We start from the raw sequence: 12,583 nt of genomic DNA on the forward strand, positions 1-12,583 counted from the left end.
TTTATTATGTTTTTATTTGTTTGAGTTATGAATTTAAATAGGTTTATTTTATTTGGCATATTTATAAAACATCAAGTTCTTAGTTCAACGGTATCAGCGATTTTTGCAGCAATGCACATTATATAACTATTTTGTTTCAAAGAACGAAGTACCTTTGGTATGTCGAGCGAAGTGTGATGGCAAATCAATTATCGGGGAATGTAATTTTAATATATTATTAATAACAATGCCAATTTCATAATAACAGTGTCATCGTATTCAACATTCGATTAATTGTTGTTTTCTTACAAAAAAGTTAAGCTCAACACTATTAAAGAAATATAAATGATTGTCAAATAGTATCCAGTATAAAAGCAAATTGGTTGTGTTACGTTAATGTATAATTAGCACAAGTTGTCCTTTATGAGCATAATAAGAAGTAGTAATTTTTTAATATGTTTTATTTTTTAACTATTTTCCTAAGACTTATTGGCATTTTGTACAGTACTACAGAAGTTAGAAAATTCATAACACACATAGATTTTTATCAAAGACATAAAAGCATGAAGATGGTACAAGACAAAATCACAAGTTGCCACTTTTGAACGTTTAAAAACGCTCCATCGCTATTTCATACTCTGGAGACTTGTAATGCATATATAGTTTATTTACTCTTGACGATTTTTTTATAACTGTAAAAAATAACATTATACATACCATTACTTCCACTCGTAATTACAAATAGTTTCATTGAAAACGGCTACATCGGAAATACATTCAATTAATTTTTTTTAACCTAAATTGCCTTGCATACTTTTAGGCTCTTAAAAATATTTAATGGCAATCAATTACTTCCTTAGAAGATGTAACATATTTTAGAGCGTGTACTTTATAACAAGGCATTGCCATAATATTGATTTAATCGAAAAATTGTAGAAAGGTCAGCAATGCATCCATTAGAATTTAAAAATAAGTGGTAATATTTGTAATGTTGGCTACGGTTATAAGACCAAGTTGTGGCACATTGCAATTCTTTATTTTGAAAGTGTAGGTAAAACATTAAAACACATCAAATTCAACATTAAAAATATTTTTCTTACAAAAATTGTCATTATTTTTTATATATTTTGTTGTAATCACCTAGTGATTTTCAAAATCGGTTTCGGTTGTAAACGACTTTTTTTTTTGTTGCACAACATCTATGTACAAAACGTAGAACGATTACTACTATACTGTAGTAGAGATAATGTCTTTATAAAGAGCGAATTGCATATATCAACCTTAATACTGGTGGCGTTGTTGTAAAACCGAAACAATTTTTTTTAGAAACCATTAATATTATCTAAAATTGTTTCCACATTTAACACGGATTCTAAAAAGAATGTAAATAATATTTAATTGTTTTTATGCTGTCACCTACAGAATCATTAACGACAGATTTGTCGTATAAACAACGACAACGTACTATTTTTGACACGACAATGTCAACCGTAATAAGAGTGTTTATATCATATTTGAATATTTGTTGATTGTATACATACATATTATGGCTAGTCTTTGCATTCCAATTGTTAAGAATTTTTTACTTGAAAATTCGTCTGTTAAGACGAATTAATTGAAATGCAGATCACTATTCGTAACATACATATACAATGTAGATTAGACACTGTTAGAATATAGACTGATAGAACTGCATTCAACTCACTCATACCATATCATATTGTATATTTTTCCGCCATTGCAGATAATCTAATAGATACAGTGAAAACTTTACACAAAACAACCGAATCGACATTTGAACGCATATCTACCATTTCGACTACCGGTAAGTGTATTTCAATATTTTCTAGTTTTAGTTATAAAAGAAAACCAATACAAACCAGCAATTATATACGTCTTTATATCCATATATACATATGTATACTTAAGTATTTACGAGTATATGTTTATGTTTGCCACATTTTATCAACCTATCAGATAAACTAAAAAAAAATCACATTATTTATTTTTCTTTGGCTATGTAGAACGTTTAAACATTTTATTTTCCCATTTTGTTCCTCCATTTGATCTGATTTTGTTTTGTGATTTTCATTCAATTTATTTTTGTTCCCTTTTGTTTCGACTTTAGTTGGATTATCCTTTATTTAATGTGTTTGATAACAGAAATGTCCAAAGGCTTATTTGTGTGTATTTGCAAACATCCATGATATCATTTGAAAAGTAATCTACCCGGTAATGGTACAAATATATAGAAATTTAGAACTAAAAAAACGAAACAAAACAACAACAACAACAGTTTACATGTTGATAATTTAAACCATCTATTTGTGTATATCTTAATGAAATTTTCGCGTTAAACTTAAATATGTATACATATGCGGTTTACAACAGCCACAAAATACAACAAAAATATTAAAATATCGCTGTCAACATGCACCTGTACGAAACTTGAAATGAATTAGTGGCGGGCAGAGTGGTCAGGTTCGTCGTCATCTATTAGCCATCACCCAACTACCACCAGCATACATGTGTCGTCATAAGCACATATACATAAATAATTAGTTTAGTCACATTTCAATTGGATTAGAGTTGTCACCACCAAGAGGTCAAACAGAAGTCTTAAGGATTTGTCGTCCGTCTATCGGCGTCTGCTGTTCTGTGGGGTAGTGTGTGACTTCCGTTTCTAATATACATTTTCAGCTTAAAGTGATTTAAAAAATTGGGAATTCATCAAACGGACTTTGTGAAATGAAAAACTTATGCACTTTAAAAAAAATAACATGAAATGTCTGAGGATATTTTTATTACTAAAGATTTAGTTTGTGAGATTTCATAAATCCGACAACAGAACTTATTCATTTTCATTAAAGATTCGAGGATATAAATGAACGAGAGTTCATGATTCTTTACAAACACAATAAGGTGGGAAAATGTGCCTTCAAAATGCCATATATCGAAATGCCTTTCGAAATTCAAAGAAATCCATTTGAAATTCAAAGAATCCAATTTGAAATTCATAACATTTCATTTGTAATTCATAAAATTTCAGTTGTAATTCATAACAATTCATTTCAAATTCATACATATCCTTGTGTGTTACCAATAATATTTTTCGAATTTAAAATTAAATGTTATGAAAAACAAATGGAATGTTATGTATTTCAAATCAAATGTTAAGAATTTCAAATGGAATTATTTAAATTTCAAATGGAATTTTATTAATTTCAAGTGGAATTTTATGAATTTCAAACGCAAATACTTGGAATTTCAAATGGAAGTTTATGAATTTCAAATGAAGTTCTATGAATTTCGAAAAGTATTCTATGAATTACAAATGAAATTCTCGAATTACTACTGATATTTTATGATTTGCCAATGGAATTCTCGAATTGCAAATTATATGTTGTGAATTGCAAATGGAATTCTCGAATTACATTTGATATGTTTTGAATAACATGTGAAAAGGGTGTAGTAGAAAAGTCAAAATTAGATCGTAATACTTAAAAATCTACAATACTTAAAGATCTTTTAAGAAGAATATCAGAAGTTGATATTCCGAGTTAATTGTTTTGTGGGTACAGGAATGGGTTTCGAGTAATCGGTTGCAAAATTTGAAGAAACGGTAGATTCTTTGATAGGCAATTTTACTAAAACAAACAAACAAATAGTGATGTCATATTCTAAATACTTATTTATGGATTTGCAAAAAGGTCTATAATACAGTTATTGACAAATTTAGAAAAATGTCCGTATACAGAATAGTCTATGTACATTTAACAATCCATTAACGTAATCGCGAATCACTACTATATTCGATAAGCGAACTTGTGTTCTTATATTCCTGTCCGGATTACTTTCTATTAGTTACAGGTATTCTTCTTGTGATTTTCTTTTCAATTTGTAGTTAGTTAAATCTAGAATCAAATTGCAGTTCAGCTTCGGCGTTACAATTCCTTACACTGAACAATGTGTAAATAATCGCATTTGCTAAATATTTTCGTAATTAATTGTTCAATGCGTGTTCGTAAATATTACATAGACTAATTTAGCCAGCCCACGTCATGGTTTATCTAATGTGCCTAGAAAACGGGGATTCACTTTAAATTATGCTCTGAACTGAAGGAAATTTTTGACATATCTACCGAATAACGGCACCATCAATTTTAAGTTTCAGTTGCATTTTTCAACCGAAGTATATGATTAGAAGATATCTTCTGCAACTGAACTATGTGCCTCTTTTTTATACAGAAAATACTTGATTCAAAGTTGCTATTCAAACACCGATTGCATGAATATTGATCAAATCATAACATTATGGCTAAGGTTTATCTACTCAGTAACGAATATACTGGGTTCAGTTTTGGAGATACTTCCCAACAAAAATATCTGACATTGTTAAAATTGTACCTTTCTGTAATATCGATTGGGTTCTGTACAGTGCAATTTGATTTTTAGAATACAGACAAAAACTATATCGTAATTTTATGGAATAACTTTGGATTGTCCCCTTTTCATGCAAAGTGTAGACATTTTGTTGAAATATAGCCACCCACCACAACCACCCGAAAGAATAGCTGTATTCTTAAATCACCCCATAAACAACAACGGTAACCGTGAAAGACAGACAGATAGACAATCGAAAGCGAACGAATTCAGGGTCATACCTTTCGCCTACCCAAAACTTAATTTAATTTGTTGGCTAGACTCACATTTCAAACCTCCCGTAGTGATTAGCAATTTCATTTTGTTTTGTCTTTTGCTTTTGTTACGCGATTCAGTCGGTCGACTCGAAACGTGTGTCGTCTGGAACTTGTGTCGTTAGTAAATTTTTGATTTTACCCAGAAACGAATCTATTTTGTATTTTGAACATAAACATTTCGAAACACACACACTCAACACACAGACACACATATATTCTATATAGAATAAAAATTGACAAGGATTCGGTGGAAATCATATTAAGTGCAAGCAATCAAAGGATTAGGATTAGTTTATACTACAAAATAGTGTGAAGTTGAAATATAAACTTAACGGTAAGTGCTTATCGATTACTTGTGTGGAAATTGAAAAAGAATTTCGATTCTCTAAAGCGGTTATTAACATGGGTTGCTCTGCAATTCTCAATGATGTGGTGTGTATGAAACTCTCTATCTCTTTTTGTCTACCTAAAATTGTTCTGTTTGTTTTATATACTACATTTACATTAATGTTATTCTAAAAATAATAAATTATTAATATTTAATAGAAAATAGTTCAATATTTTGTGGTTTTAAAATGAAAAGACTGTATTTCGTACCTAATCAAAATGATATGTCCAAAAAAAGCAAGTTGTTTTAATAAAATATTGAAAACGGCAAGATTGGGACTATTTAAATAAAATGAAACAAGCATCAGAAATATTAGAAACTAATATTACTATACTGTCCCCTATAATTTTTTTGGGATATAGACTTTTCATCTTAAGCCATCTGAGATTATTCTAAGAAATATGTTAAAACGTTTGCAATTTTTTATAACATTTACATTGATTTACATATACTCATTTACATTCATCAGCATATATATAGGTCCATTTGGGTGATGTCATCAAATAGATAACGAATCCAATCAGCCATCGATTTATGTTTGTTATTCCAAAAAAAGAAGAGAAATTAACCTTCTGCGGAAAACAACTAAACAACTAATTTCAATCGGGCGGCACAGATAACAATGTAGTATATAACATCGAATAATAAAGAAAACTGAATTGGAAGCAGATGTAGTTAGAACAATTGAATCGTTAGAACAATTGAAAACGCTTTCCAAGGCGACTTCATTCCAAATGAACATTATCCAGAAAACGATTAATTTGAAAATGTATGACAACAAGAAGAAATTAAATAATTTAAATGTGTTCAAGAGATTTATTAGCATAGACAGACGACAATCTATAGTCAAATTAAATTGTACATTATCCCCGTTTTATGTGTTGTTAATGCACAAAATACCACATCCATATACCGAATTCATCCAGATGTAATTCCAAAAAATATTGGAAAATAATCTAATCTTTTTTTTCGAAATTGTTGTTCTAAATGCAGAACCTATCTATCAGTAAAAAGTTAACTCAAATTAACAATTTTACAGAAAAATTTATGTATAATAAAAATATATATTGGTCTATCTTGAACCTTTTAAAAATCCAATTGTTTCCAATTTTCTCTTTATATATTCGAAAAGCTTTAATACTTAAAAAAACGAACATTTAATTAAAAATTAACGAATCTTAAAATCTGATTACACCAACTTACTCAAAGTTTCATATTGAAGTATTTTTATATTTTTAGTATATTTTATTATACGCGTGCCTTTTATTGTAGGTTCTGAAATTCAAAATCTCAATGTTCTCAATGTACAACCACGTAGTCATAAAGTTGAGAATTAAAAAATAGAATAGAGTTCAGTAACAGTCTAAATAGTAAGTACATGGACTGCAAGACATTTTCTAATATATTTTAAAATTTACAAAAATAAATATTGACCAAAGATTAATGAAAAATAATGAAGATGACAGATTATTGAAATAGATGACATATAGAAGATCTCTTTTTTATATATGTTCACCAGTTAAACCAGATTACCTTAATAATTCCTTCGTTATCATTGAAACATTGGACATGGAAGAATTTTGAGAAAACCGCCTTACTTTGAAAATATATCAACCCTCATCATTATCATTATATGGACGCTAAAGTCTTCGTTTCTGATGATGACAATTTTTCTATTCCAAAACATGTTCAACCTATGAAATCGATCAATATTGCTCTACATGAATCTATACATTTTCACATCTAACGCTTGAACGCCCAAAATATTGAATTTCAACAACATCTCTTTAAGAAATAATTTCTAATATCTGAAAAATAGAATTTCAATTCAGTTTAAAATAAGTCAAACTCAAATTTCTTATTTTGAATTGGTATCCTATATAAACAAATGGGACATATTTTCAATAGCTTTTATTTAGGGTTCGGTTTCAACAAATTTTCATACTCAGGGTTTTATCATAATTTATATGCAAAGATATTAATATGTAATTTGGTTTCAAATTTGAAATCATAAAATCATGTTTCAACTCAATGATCATGATCATGAAGTTGCAAATCTTTATAAATAAAGGAAAGGGAATTCGTTTATTAACTTATACATACATAAATATTATATATTGAGCAAAAATCAAACAAGTAACGGTAATATATTTCGTACCCATTGAGGTACAATTCTCATGTTTTTTTTTTGTTGGATATAACATTTGTAAATCGATGGTTTTGACAGTTGGTATAATTCATTATTTCATTTAAGGGGACCCCCCATTCTCGGGGTCAACATTTTTGTTGATATAATTCGAATCTACACTGATTAAAGAATGTCTCTACAAAATTTCAAGTGAAAATCTCAAGAACTCTTGAAGATATATCCGATTTATTGTGTCAGCATCAAGTGACGGCTGAAGGCTTCTCAAACTTTAAACGCGTTTTTCTCTAAACATTTTGGCGGGCACGATAACTCAAAAACTAATAATCCAATCGGTTCCAAATTTTGCAACGTTTCTCTGGGAGTGTATAGCTCTCGTATGAACTAGGATAAAGCCAATCGGTGAAGATCTTCCTTATTTTTTAACTTGGTTTTTGGTAAAAAATCGGCGATTTTCCAAAAATATTTTTTCAAAGGTCAACCATATTGTTAATTTTAGAGCGAAGTCAATAATCCTAGTTCATACGAGAGCCAGACATGTACTCTTTCTAACACCGTTGGAATTTTCGGATTCCGATCATCCAGTGAGGAGTTATCATGCCCGCCATCAAAAATAAGGACTTTTCTTTAATTACAAAAAACAACAACAAAACAATAACAAACATTTTTTGTAAATTATTTTTCTTCTTTTTTAAATCTTCAAATATTTATGTGCAAAGTTACAAACCTTAACAAGCATTGGTATTGATTTACCAGCCCATTGAAAATCTTGAAAAATTAAAATCGAGAATGGGTGGGGTTCCCTTAAGAGAACCATCATACTCTACTCCGTACACTAATTTTTTCGGATATTAATTTTAACATCAATCATGGTACAATGAAAAGGAAGTCTATTTCGTTAAGCTGTCGTATGCTGTCGATATTGCATTAAAGTTTTATTAAAATATTGAATAACAAATTTCCAATACAATTCGCAATTCAGAATATGCATTGAACAAGGTAGCCAAAATTGTGGACTATGACAATAACATAGATTTGATATTTAAAATCAAAATGATCCAATATTAGCTTTTGTTATTGTACCATGAAATGGATGATGATAAAGTATAATTTCTATATTCTGTTTCATTGATTGATCAATGTAGAGTTGTTATAAATAAATATGTATTTATGTTTGACAATAAATTTAATTAAGATAAACACGTTGCTAATAAACGATAATGATGTTATTGTCATTCGATATTGTTCAAATAATATTTAGTTTTTCGAAATGTTAGTCCCGATTTGTAATCATTATTTTGAATATGTATGTACGTATGTGTTTAAAATATACTAGCTGAATGTTTTGTTTGTATATATGTATGTACACACTAGCATCTGTATGGATTGAACCCAATATTCATATAATTATATTAAAATAATTAATACACATGCAGACACACACACTCACATATGGGGTTCTAATGTCGTGTTCGTCTTCTCCTGTTGATTGTATATACATACATATAAAAAGTAGCCTCTCACATACAAAATGTTTTAGCTATATAAACTGCGATTTCGAAAAATATTCTTATAGTCATAAAAAGGTAATATGACATACTATTCGATAAAATGTATTTATTGCGGTATTTCGTTTTAAATATTTCGAAATACTTGAATATTATAGCACATTCGTTTACACGATTCTACGATTTACGATTCGTGTGATTATTTTCAAGCAAGACTCCGTTTTGGACAAAACGAACGACAATAACATCAGTATTCTCCAAAAATAACAACAACATAATCATTTCACAATTTGCAACTGCATCCGGTTAAAAAAAATATTTATTTTATTTCATGTTTTTTTTTTGGTTTCATGGAAATTGGCATTGTTTCTTTTTCTCTATGGTTTAACATTTTAGACGCTTTTTTCGTATTGTTTTCTTCTTACTCTTCTTCTACTTTGTCATAGATTTGAATGGCTTATAAACGTTATGAATTAAAAACAATAAAACACGCAACTAATAACGAATGTATGCCATATGAAAGCGTGAAATACAAATATTGAAATCGTATTGTCAGGCGAGTAAATAACTGTTGAGTTAATTTTATGTGAATGTTGAAAATTGCAAACGTTTTCTTTTTTATATTGAAAAATATTAAATATTTGATGCATCGCTGCGTGGTATGTTTGTATGTGTGATACAATTGATATTCAATTTGTCATTGTCGTTGTAATTTTGAGGTAGGTTCTTAGATTGGAACTCATTGCTTGTGTGCGTATTTTTTTGAACATCTTAAAACTCGGAGATGACATCGACATGCTGGGTTTTCAAGCGGATAGACCAGGTACCGATTTTCTTTATTTGAATTCATACCGAGTTGAATTATAGTTTTTGAAATAGTCCCAATATCAGAAATCCGTCCGATGTAAGACTGTACTGTGTAACTCTTGTAATCTTATCATGGTTGATATTAGACACATAATAATATATCTAATACGTATATGATATTGTAATAAAATGTGGAGTATCCTTGTATTGTAATACTTTAAATTATTATGGGATTGTAAATCTTGAAGATTGCTTATGTAGGTTCATAACTCAGAGTCACTTGAAATACACTAAATAATAGTGGTCTGTAGATTTGCAATTTCCGAGCAGATATTCTATAGGAAATACAATTTTCGTGTTTCTTCTTGCTGTCTTCTTATGGCAATACATAGTGTATGCTTCAGGACTGTTAACCCCGAACCCATTCCACACTCTAATAAAGTTATCACCAAAATTTGACTTAACTTCTTTCATTTTCACAGTTATTGTTGTTGCATTTCGTGTCCAGAAAAAAAATGTTTTTATATCGATTAGCTCCTTGATATGACAAACCCCTCTTAATACCATACAAACATACAGCAATACGCAACAATAAATATGCAAATTAATTAATGTGCATTGAAGTCTTGTGTGCGGGTATTATTTAATTAATTTATTCATGATTTCATATGGCATACCGACAAGAAAATAATAAAAACTCACACTCGTAATAATCACAGATATGCACATTTCTCTATATGTATGTATGTATTTATTTTCTAAACATCCAGCTTACCAAGGTTTCAATATCTTACATTTTAAATGGACAATTCCACATAGAATCCTTTCAATATCAAGTGTCATGCCGGTAAGCTGGATACTCATACATACATACACTCATGCATAATATAGAATTGAAAGATATGCTTCTTAACAATACCAAAATGATGTTCATAAATTTTAATTTGCATTTTTAAATTAGTAATCATGTATGTATGTGTGTACATATGTGTCTTTCAACGGAGGCAAATAATATGCATATGTAGATCTGCAAAATGTAAAATTCTGTATAGTGTATTGATATTATTTGATTCCACGAATAATTTATATGTTGGGGATTTGAGTCATATTTTTCCGTCAATTTACCTATAATCAACTTATTTCTTTCAAATAACGTTATTACAAAAATAATAATAATAATATATTATGTTGGAACAAACATCCACCGTGAAGTTTGTTGTCATGTAATTTATTATGCCTTGTAAAACTATTTCCGATTCCACAACAATTTCAAATAGAACAATAGAAACTTAATGAGAAACCTTCCCATAATCGACTGTCAATATATGTCCACATTTTGGCTCCATAATTTCAAGTGCTGTATTTTCTAAATGGTATAAATGGTTACTATTTATGCATTGCCTTTTATTTTCAATTCCTACTAGTTTCTAGACCTTGAATTTGGGAAAAGATTTCGCAACTGTTTTCGACTGTAATTCTGTGTTTTTTTGCCGTGAATATTTTTTTGCATTGCTTTGGATATAACGAATTAACTTGTTTGGTTCCAAGTACGCTGTAACTCTACATTGCTGTATCTGAAAACAGTAAAAATTTGTAAAAAAAGGAGAAAACTTTGGTACAACAGTTGGGGGTATTTTTTTAATTATTTAAATTTTGTATTTCATTCTTGCGCCTTGAAGATATTTTTTTTACATTTTAGTGAACTATATCCGATATAATTCTTCTGAGTGTTACCCTTTGCAGATCTACGTACATATGTTGACATACAAATATTGTACAAATATTATTGAAATTTGATACATACATCATACATGTACATGATTACAAAGTCAAGTAAAAACTCGTTAAAATCTTCTTCTTAAATGACTGACTAGAATTAGTATGTGTGTATGTATGCATGTATAGTGACAAAAATATTCTACTTCAAAAAAAAAAAAAAAACACACACACACACTAAAAATCATAATTTCTGTTATTTGTATGCCTAACAAAAAAATAAACGTTTCCTACTGCTCCGTTTACCGCTCGCCGTAATTATGTGTCTCTGCAACCGCCAATCACTTCTACTGGTACGACCAACCAATCGCTACTACTGTATCCGCAACCATTCGATACCGTGACATTACTTATGCTCACTCCAAATTGTTCGATGGTAATCGATGCTTAATAACATTAATAACCGCTACTCTGCCTCTACTAATTGATTGTTGTGTTGATTAACTGAAAATTGAAAAAAAAAAACTTACAAACAAAAAATCGAATATTGTTGATTCGTAAACGAAACAGAGCACTTTAGCATTCAAACTGTAAAACCTTTTGCCTACACCAGCCGTGTAAAAACGCATTCGATTGAATCTAAGAAGTTGCCTGCAGAAATGTTAGACATTAAGCGTAGCACTCCCCCAACAGCATTCCCCCAGACTAAAGACACTCCCTCATTTACAGAAATGAGTGATAGTAGTCAGATCAGGAGGCCCGATACAATACCACCACCGGTTGATGCTGCATTTAAAAGTGACCAACTGCCATTAGGCTCGGAAGCGAGCGTGAAAACGACAACCAACGAAGACAAAGGGTCCGCCTTAAGCGATAGGGAATATTTGGAGCAAATAATGAAATGTGGCGATGTTAAGCGAAAAATCAAAGAACTAGAAACTCAGGGGCTGCACAAAGACAATGTAGCTGTTGCCACCAGCAAGGTCAGTAAAATCGACGAGGAGCCGGACAAATGTGCCTCGGTTAGGAATGTCATACATGCAATGGAAGAGAAGCTCGTATCGACGAACGTAGAAGCTGTGCCATTTGCCGTTAAACGTCGCGATTCCATGCGCGCCGAATGCGATCTGCCTGTTTTGGAGAAACAAATTCTCAGCGAAGTTGATGTCCAATTAGTCCAACTGACGAAGGCTGAACCGGCAATAACTGTTGTCAGACAATCGCCTATTGATGCTATGGAAAAACAATTCGATCAGTTGCAGGCCATCGACGAGCCGGTGTGTGAGAAAATATGCCAGAAGAAGAAAACTTTCGAGGTGGCTGATGGCAGTGCTAGAAC

General features: G+C 30.3%; 1 protein-coding gene across 1 annotated transcript in view; it reads left to right on the plus strand.

Moving 5' to 3' along the window:
* Positions 1 to 1,725: 1,725 nt before the first annotated feature.
* The window catches only part of LOC133328949 (dentin sialophosphoprotein), a 35,201-nt gene continuing 24,343 nt past the window's right edge, over positions 1,726 to 12,583 (plus strand). Inside the window, exon 1 of the mRNA XM_061537452.1 lies at positions 1,726 to 1,804. The gene's annotated coding sequence lies outside the window, so the exon portion shown is untranslated. The remainder of the gene's footprint in view (positions 1,805 to 12,583) is intronic.

The sequence above is a fragment of the Musca vetustissima genome, unplaced genomic scaffold, assembly GCF_032173495.1.
Source record: "Musca vetustissima isolate MV318-11 ecotype Yass unplaced genomic scaffold, APGP_CSIRO_Mvet_v1 utg8951, whole genome shotgun sequence".
Classification (NCBI taxonomy): Eukaryota; Metazoa; Arthropoda; class Insecta; order Diptera; family Muscidae; genus Musca; species Musca vetustissima.